Genomic DNA, 9925 nt, shown 5'->3' on the forward strand with positions numbered 1-9925 from the left:
AAAGACACTATCAAAGGAGTTTTTAAATAAACATACTTAATCTTCTGGAGATTAAAAGAGATAGTATGGGTGACATATAAAGATTATTTTACCCCAAAGCCATCAGAAATACAATGCACAAGAAAAACACATCAAACAAATAGGCACAATAGAGAGCATTTCAATGAGAAGATAATCACACTTCAGGATTTGCTTCAACTCAGTGGCCTAAATATTGCCCTATATGTATAATGAAGTGAAAGAGGAAAAGTAAAAACCTTCAGATTTATGCTCACAGTCTGCTTAAAAAAATTAACTGCAACTAATATCTATACTAATTTATTTTCAAATTAATTCCTAGGAGGTAAATCTGTCCAACGGGAAAAAATAAAAATAATTTAGGAAGCTAGAAAGTAAAAAGTAAGGTGATCAATTTCTGGCATGATGCAAATTTTGATTGATAAGAGTAAAGTGATTAGGTGATGTGTCTCTGACCAGATATCAAGAAAATTACACTGACTCTCCGATTATCTTAATATTTTTCAGAGAAAATTATGATATGCAGAAGAAACACATGGCCTGCCAGTGTAGAAACTCATGGAAGGCAGTGTATATTCAGCTTTGTAGAAAAGGAGTTCATTTAATAAATCACAAATCCTTCTGCTATTCATCCTGGCTGCAAAGGGATGGCTGATGCAGAATAATGCCCAATTTTCATACACCACATTGGACTATTAGATATAGAGATGCTATTAGGTTCTGTCCAGATCCTCTGTTGGTATAACTGGCATGAATCAACTGAAGTTAATTGAGCTATGCAGATTTACCCAGGTAGCTGGGAGAAAATCACATATTCATTTACAGCATGCCTGAGAAGCCTGGAGAAGGGTATTTTAAGGCATTCCATCTTCTTTGAAGTTAGGGACCTGATTAGCTCTTTCCAGCAGATGCAGCCTCTTTGTGACTAATGGCTTTTCCACTGACTACATATGTGGACTCATATTCCATAGGGCCAAAGCCTCCTGCCAGATTTTCACTGAGACAAGATCTCATTTCTACTGTGTAACTATTCTGTTAATTAAGTTTTCACACATTTCAGTCATGTGCACTGTGACATTTCATCTGCCCCCAAATCATTCTACGAGTACAAAGAGACAAAGTAGGAAAAAAACCCAGAAATGGTACCTGTCTCTATAATTACAGTAAAAGTTGTGGGTCATAGCTCTTGTCAGCTGATTGTCCATATTGCTACTAGCACATAGTCTTAGTAAGATCCAATATTTTCCAAACAGCTGACTCCAATGGCCCAAAAGAGCCATGGATTACTCAGAGTGCTTGGGAAGAGAAGGGTTTTTTTCAATCCCTCTAAAAGAATGGGTTGAAATCCACTCCCTTCCTCACTCCCCAAGCACTTTGCTTTAATACATTTTTCTAAGACAGCTTCAAGCACCGCAATTTCAAATCCACCCCTCTAATAATGTTTGCTTAGCTGGTGTTACAATAAAAACCTCACCTCAGGTAAGGAGCCCCACCACAGATCTCTTGTCAGTCACCACCTATGAACAGTACATGCTGTGCTCACATCAGCATCAGGAGGGAAGTTAAGTAGTTACCTCCCTTCTGCTTGAAGCTACACACAATAGATTTTTACTCTGACTTCTTTCAGCCCAGGCTGTATGACAAATGCATTACACATCAAGCAGTGGGCAGGCTTACAGCTGCTGCTGGAAAAGCAGTGGTTACTGAGACCATTGCAGGCTGGTCCAGTGCTCGGGACCGTTTAACAGCTGAGAACATCAAGATTCATCACTGCTGGGCTGCAAGTTTCCCTGGTAATCAAGCACAATATTGACACTGAGTGAGTGCTGGATCAGGGCCCCAAATATTCAGAATTCCCAATATATATTTAGGCTTAAATACAGGGAGGACACGGGAATATGACTTGGTGTAATTCAAAATTAATATCAAAATTTAATTTTCCTGTTGTTCTGTACCTGCATAGTACCAATAGTACTTCTCAGAAGTAGTAGAATACATCAGATGCTTGTTGGCGTGAAAAAAAAAAGAAAAAAAAAAGCCAAAAAGAATACCAGTTGTTTGATATTCAAATGCAAGAGTCACATATTTGGACTGACATGAATGAGCAAGGTTTCTCAGTCATTTCAATGGGAGCTTGGATGAAAGAAACAGATCTAAAGGTTTATTCTACTGCCCTTTTTTAAGACTGCCTGAAAGGTATTTTTCTGCCTTTTTTTTTTAGCTTATCAATATGTATTTTGGAGTTTCTTACTTTTACATTTAACACCTTTTCTAAAAGGGAGCACAATCACTTTCTAAGGTTGCTACTTAGAGATACAGTGGTACAAAAAGGCAGCCACAGACTGGGAGGAAACCTTTTGAAAGCCCATGGGAAGTGACAGGGATGGAAAGTGGATCTTTCCAGAGCAAGTCAGTCCCTGGTACCTTCCCATTATACCCAGCCAGTGTATATTGTAGCCTTTCACAGGTGCCAGGTAGTGCTCTGGACTAGGATAGATCAGTGCTGAGGACAAACCCAACATTGTATAGTGTTACAGTCACTCACCAAAATGAGAGCTCTGATTTCCCCTTCAGAAAACAATTGAGTTCATTTATCCCACATTTTAATCAGGCACCACTTCTCTTTTGACTAAAGCTTAACCTAAAGGAAAATCGGAATACAAGCTGAGGAAAAGAATGCTACCTGACTTTTTGACAAAGAAGAGTGGTTTGTTCTTGATTTCAAGCATGAGGCAGTTTGATCCTAATAATATTGTACTATAACCTCCTCTCAAATTAGGACATTAAGAATTCTTCCACTTTTGTTTCTGCAGGTCTTCGGCAGGTGGTTCTGGTTTGAAATATGATTAGCACTGTACAAAACCACGGAGCTAAGAATAAAAGAGGTAATTAGGGTTACATTCAGGTGAGCACACTGCTCTAAAATAGTAAGGCTTCCAATAATTATACAGTTCAAGGATAATATATACCAGTGTCTCCCTTGAGAATCTTCAGTTCATCTCCTGGTCTTTATTTCTAATTAATCCTTGAATCCTTTTGTAGGTTAATACAATTAAAAATAGGGATAAACTTGCTGTAGTGTATAGCCAATTAGATTTATAGAGCTTTTCTTTGCTATGACCATCAGATCTCTGAGGAAACCCTCTTAAACCTGTCTTAGTTCCAGCATTAATCAATGACATGCACACTCAAACACTTCCTTTTAACCATGCTGAGGGTACCAAAAAGACAAAATCAGTTTTGTTCAATATTTCTTCAAAAGACTACTACAGAACCCAACATTTGCCACCCCTGAACACTTGCTGTCTTCTCATTGCACTGTGACTATTCAAAATGAATGGTCAGCATGTCCTTAAAGACTTTGACCAATCTTACAAAAACTCAGCCTTAGATATAAACCCAAAAATTAATACATGAAAATAATGTTTTCCTTACAGGAATGTAAAGAGAGAAAGGTTCTGTATGGTGAAACTGTATTTTGTGTGACATTGGTTTATGTTCTCTTTGCTTCTCACCCTAATTTTACCAGCCTGCTGCTGTTTCTAGCTTTTTCAGGTCTTCTCAGCTGGATGTGAATCAAAACACAAGTGCTGCTCTCACTGCCTCTGTTTCTCTCCTTGTATGTTCATTAGCTTTCTGAGCTTCATATTACACTCATCATAGTTAATTCCTTTTAATCACCCATAAATGTATATTGAAATAAAAAAAAAAAAAAATTTAAACCACAAAATGAGACCAGCTATTCTTAGAAAAAGAATTGGTTATGCAATACAAATACTGAAAACTGAGAAACAAGAAAGTAATTTTTAAAGGGTTTTTATTAAATCTATATCCCCACTGTCCTCTGTGTGTCCATGCCTTCTTTGCTTCCTTTCTCTATTTTCAAAAACATCTGTAGTGCTGTGAAGGACTTAGAGGTAAAAATTTTCATCTGTGTGGTTATACATTCAAAATGTGTGACTGCAGAGTGGAAGCCTGAAATGAAAGGGCTTATTAACAACATTTTTTATTCATACAGCAGTAAGAAAAGGCTTCATTTGTTCATCCCTTGATCGTCTTTTTCTTTTCAATTACCTCTTCTAAAAGAAAGTTTAATGTCATTTCTGGATTCTAGCAGGTCTCCAGCTAAAAAGAAAACAAGACAAAATACTTTCACCTTAAGGTAGGTTTTCCTCTGACTTTTTTCCCATTATATTACCTATTTGTTAATGAGGCAGCTGGTAAGCACTAATTTGGATTGAGAAAAGCTAATTTTTGTGTGGGCCAATAAATCTTACATCTCCTAGCCCTGGTGTCAATTCCTCACCCTGGGCTGCCTAATACCAGGATCTTGTCCCTGTCTAAGACATCAGAGGGACCTTGCACCTGGGCTCACTGAGCAGGGCAAGCTGTCCCTTCTGGAGCTCTCCTGCAGCCCTACTCTTAAGTGTGCCCCACTGTAGAGTTTGCCCGAGCTGTGGGGTTGTACCACCGCTGCCCTCACCACACTGCCCCAGTGATGGTGGTGCAGCAGGGGGGCACACAGGAGCTCAGTGTGAGGCTGTGGGGCAGGCTTGATCCTACTCTAGATCCAACCATTCTCTGTTGTGCTGCTCCTCCTGCGGTTTATACTCCTTAAGTCCACAGCCATGTTCCCTGTTTTGTTCTCCAAGACCCCAGTATGTTCCCACAATACTGATTGCAACCCTTTTTGTTCTGAGATGGGGCACAGCACCCCAGATTTTGTGAGGCTGTCACAATGAAATGAGGGCTTTTAAGCTGAAACAAGCCTTAATTGAAATAGGAATGCAAAGTCCTACCAGAATCTAGCAGAAGAGCAACAAAGAAAGGAATGCATCCCACCTGCACGTGTCTTCTTTCCAGTCACTCTGTGTGAAGGACTGTACTATGAAAATAGTTCAGAAGACTTAAAAAGTCTTGCAGTGATGTAGGTCATGCACTTCAGGACCCATTGAAAATGCATCGTGCTCCAAAATCTAAAATAAATGGATACCAAATCTTTCCAAGATTCTTAGGCCTAGGCTGGTGTCAGAAAGCAGATGAGTAGGAAAAGACGAATGCCTCCGGATCGTTTTTATAGTTGGTAAATGATTCTTAACCCATCATTTCAATCTGAACATGCAGCCCAGGGCAGAATATTCTGGCTATTCAAAGAAAGGCTTTTCCTTTTACTGCAACATTGGAGCAGATCACCAACATTAATTAATTTATCTTTGCAATATTTCTTGTCTTGCTCTAGTGTTTATATGAAACTGACACTAATACCAGTTTACACATGTATTACAGGAGATCATCTGTATTTCAGCTCGGGGACACTGTTTCTGGTAGTTGGGTTTGCTGAACGCTAATTAACACTAGCATAAAACACTTCTTTAAAAAAGTTCAGTAATATACTGTTTGACTGGTATAAGAGTAAATGGCGTTATTCTTTAAAATCATGATTATTGGTATAACAGTTGTCAAACAGAAGCTTCTTAAGTGTACTTCCAGGAAAGCAAACATAAGAGAGAGAAAAATAGGCAACTACAAACTGTAAAACCAGCAATCATTCAGGTCATGCTGTAAACTCTTCGAAGACAACTTACCTTTTCCTTGTTAAAGAGCTGTAAATGATCTCCTGGGATCCTGGATCCTCGCTGAAATTATTCAAGACACCTTTGAGAGACTCTGCACTAGAAAAATAAATGTTTTTTTCCTCTGCAAAATATATTGTTTCCTGGTTCCTACATGTCAGGTGAAAAAACATTTCATTTAGAGAAGAACCATATGCAGTTGGATGTTTTCAGTACATCTCAATATCTTGCTGCTCTTGATCCAAAACATAACTGTACACTTGTCTGGCTTGCCAATGTTGCACTTTCTCACCTCTCCCAGAAATCTCAGTGATCAGTCTTGAAAATGTCCTGAGGGACCGATAATGGAACAGGAAAAGAAGTATAAAACCAGCTGATTTTTGATGAGTTATTTTGTTTCCCCTCTGATTATGCTTTGTTGAGTTGTTAAAGGGTCTGTCATGGAAGAGCTTTTGACAACTACCTTGCCTTACAGAGACAGTCCAGTTTTTCTCGACTATGGACTTTTTTCAGTAGATTTTGTTCCCTGAAGTAGGGAAATTAGTGATTAAGCAGCTATTTTCATGGATCTGTAATTTTATCTCACCTTTTCTTCCTGTGATTTTCCTTAAGTCTGATACTTTAACAAGTAACCCACCTCCTCCTTGCAACTCAGAAAGCTGTTATTTTTTAACAAAGCCAGCTGATTGCTGCCGGCCTCCTATTTAGCGGCTATTTCAAGTATTTATCCCAGCATATAACATCATCTGTAAAGAAAGATATAGCTGCACATTGAGCAGGTCTGTGTCATTGCCTACTCTCTTTGCAGTTTTGTTTAATACTCCCTTCCTCTTGAGTCTGGTGTGCTTAGGAAGCCCAGATTCAACCTTTTGTTCTAGCAGAGATCTGACATGTCCGGCATAAGAAAGAATATCCTTCCTGTCATCAAGTCATGGGCTAGGCTGGGCCAGACCACCTTCTGCTTGTCCTTTTGCATACTGACAAGGAGGGCAAACACAAGGACGACAATACCACAGAAGGGAGTGGCACTATCCCTTTGCGTTAGTTGCTAATTTCCAAACTTTCCCATGTGTTAGCACAAGTGCTTATCCTGCCACATAAAGACATAGATCACTGAATGATTCTGGTCAAAAACTAATATGCTATAAAATGAATAAAACTGGTTTTAACCTTGATGGGTTTTCAACCAGGCTCTTGCTAGTGAGCACTTGTTAAACAGAATATTTGCTTGTGGTGGGTTGACCCTGGGAAGACAACAGGTGCCCACAAAAACCACTCTATCACTTCCCACCTCAGCTGGACAAGAGGAGGGAAAATACACCAAAAAAGGTTTGTGGGTCAAGATAAGGACAGAGAGAGATCACTCACCAGTTACTGTCATGGGCAAAACAGACTTAACTTGGGGAAAAAATTACTTTACCTATTACCAATCAAATAGGATAGGATAGGAGAAATAAATCTTAAAACACCTTCCCCGTACCTTTCCCTTTTTGCCAACCTTAACTCCTGATTTGGGCATGGGGGCTGCAGTCAGTTCATCACAAGTTGTCTTTGCCACTCCTTCCTCCTCAGGGAAAGGACTCCTCACACTTGTCCTGCTCCAGCATGGGATCCCTCTCACAGAAGACAATCTTCCACAAACCTCTCCAAAGTGAGTCCTTGCCACAGTTCCTTATGATCTGCTCCAGTATAGGACTCTTCCATGGAGTGAAGTCCCTCAGGAGCAGGCTGCTCCAGTCCTTCAGGAACAGTGATCTGCTCCAGAATAGGACTCTTCCATGGAGTGAAGTCCTTCAGGAACAGGCTGCTCCAGTGTGGGTCCCCCATGGGTTTATAAGACTTGCCAGCAAACCTGCTCCAGCATGGACGCTTCTCTCCATGGATCCACAGGTTCTGCCAGGAGCCTGCTCCAGTGCTGGCTTCTCACAGCCTCCTTTGGGCATCCATCGATCCAGCATGGGGTTCTCCAGAGGCTGCAGGTGGATCTCTACTCCCCATGGAACTCTATGGGCTGCAGAGGCACAGCTGCCTGATCATGAACAGGCTGCAGTGGGATGTCTGCTCCAGTACCTGCAAGATGCCCTCACCCTCCTTCTTTGCTGAGCTTGGTGCCTGCAGTGTTGGTTCTCACATAGTCTCACTCCTCTCTTCTTTGGCTGCAGTTGCTGTTTTGCAGGTTTTTTTTACCCCCTTCTTAAGTACTTTACCAATGAGGCACTACCACCGTCACTGACAGGCTCGGCCCTGGCCACTGGCAAGTCTGTCTTGAAGCCAGCTGGAACTGGCTCTGTCGGATGTAGGAAGCTTCAAGCATCTACTGTCTGAAGCCACCCCTGGCACCCCTAGTACTAAAAACTTGCCACACCAACCGAATATACATTGGTGCACACATAACTTCTATGCTTAAAGCTACCTTTTAATGTTGGTAAGAAGCTTGTTTGAATACTATTTATACAAGATCTGGTCCTGTCGTGAAGTGCCAGAAGGAATGAAAACTAAACTGACTAAACCAGTCAGAGCATGATAATATCACCAAAAAATTCCGGCACATACTTGTTTCCTGTCATTGGAGTCCAGTGTTCCCTTCGCTATGTGGAAACAGAGATAAATGACACTGAAACATCAAATTAATTGCTTTGCAGTCAACAATCCATCTGCTAGATGCATTGGATTACTCATTAGCTGACCACCATTTCTAAAAGACTTTGCTTTCTAAATTACATTCAATTAATTGCAATTATCCTAATTTGAACCTCAGACCCCTCTCCTCAAGATATTATCTGCTAAATGAAAAGAAGTTTTGACACTAATCTCCATGCATTATTTTTTTTATGCAGTACTTCTGCATAATTCAAGCAAGAGTGCACCATTATACTAATCTCAGACACGTCACACTATTCTCAGACACACAAATCTGAATCCTCACTAAATGAGCAGGTAAGATTAGTGTGTCTCATTGCCACACACAAACCCTTCTGCAAGTGCATTTTACACTTGGGCAGTTAAAGTGGCAATCTTTTTGAAAGGAAGAGAAAACAGTTTAAATACCAATCAAAGCATTTGATATAATTAATGTAGTTTGAACATCTTGGCAAGATCATCAAAAATGGAATTAGCTGCTGAGTGATAGCACAAACATGATTCCACATTTCTTGAGCTTATCTCATGCTCCACTGAAATTCCTTAATGTATCTATATTGAATGCTGTGATTTTAGGGAAACTAAAATTAAAATTTTGCATGCCTATTTTCAAGCAGATTATTGCAAAGAAATTGAATTACCAGTTCTTCCAAGAAATTAATTTTGGCCAGGTGTTCTTGAGCAAGTTAAATAACTATACCTGTGGCGTGTTCAACGCAAAACCAAGGGAGTTTTATATCAAAGATATTCCAGAAAACTCAAGATTATTACCTTAAATCCCAGGGTAAAGAGATTAAGATTTAATTCCATGGAAAGGATTAAGAATCTGTAATAGACTTTGGTAGTTAGAAATTAGGCACAACAGTATTTACATGTCAAATGCCAGATTCTCACAATCTGTCTGGACTCTGTAGGGGGAACTAGAAAGTAGCAACAAACTGAAAACATGGGATCTTCTCTTGCTGTGGCACTATGCACCAGCAGCAAAGAGGGACATTCTGCTTGGAGCCTGTTCCTGAAGCACAGCCTGTCATTTTCTTTCTCAGAATTCATTGATGTCTCTGTGTTTCCTGTTAATGACAGACAAAAGGAAAAATATGTTTAGGTAACAGTGGTGGTGATAACAGTAGCATGTATTACTCACTTTGCATTTAATACAAAATACAGGAACATCCTATAGGGTAAGCACTGGTGTCCCCTTTCACTGTTTGCCTTTTCTCACCAATAGCACTACATCCCTCTTTTTACATGCCTTTTTTTCCACCTCTCTTTGACTCTCAGTAAATTTTCTGTATTTCTCCTTTCTGCAGTAAAATAACTTTTCGATGCACAGAAAGTACCTGTTACTCCCACGTGGTATTTAGGACATCTTCCTTGAAAGTGGCTAATGTAGTTTTGGATATCCTCTGATCCAGGAGTAAGTCAAAGGCAATTCCCAGTCCTACCCATGAGATGCTGCCTTCTCACCATTGAAATTAAGCTGTAGTTTTTGTTTCGGGCAAACCCAATACTCCTGGTGTACCCTAAATGAATTATGAGAATCTCTATTGGTCAGAATCACTGAGAATGCTGAGATGAAGTTTGGAGTCTCCCTCACAGATACTCCTATTTTCCTTCTACCTCTGAGACACGTTTACATCCCAAGGATCACACAAAGCTGCTGTCTTTTAAAAACCACCAGTTCATTAATTGTT

This window comes from Corvus kubaryi, unplaced genomic scaffold, assembly GCF_017639235.1.
Source record: "Corvus kubaryi isolate FWS band 111438036 unplaced genomic scaffold, C.kubaryi_AGA036_p1.0 37266, whole genome shotgun sequence".
NCBI lineage: Eukaryota > Metazoa > Chordata > Aves > Passeriformes > Corvidae > Corvus > Corvus kubaryi.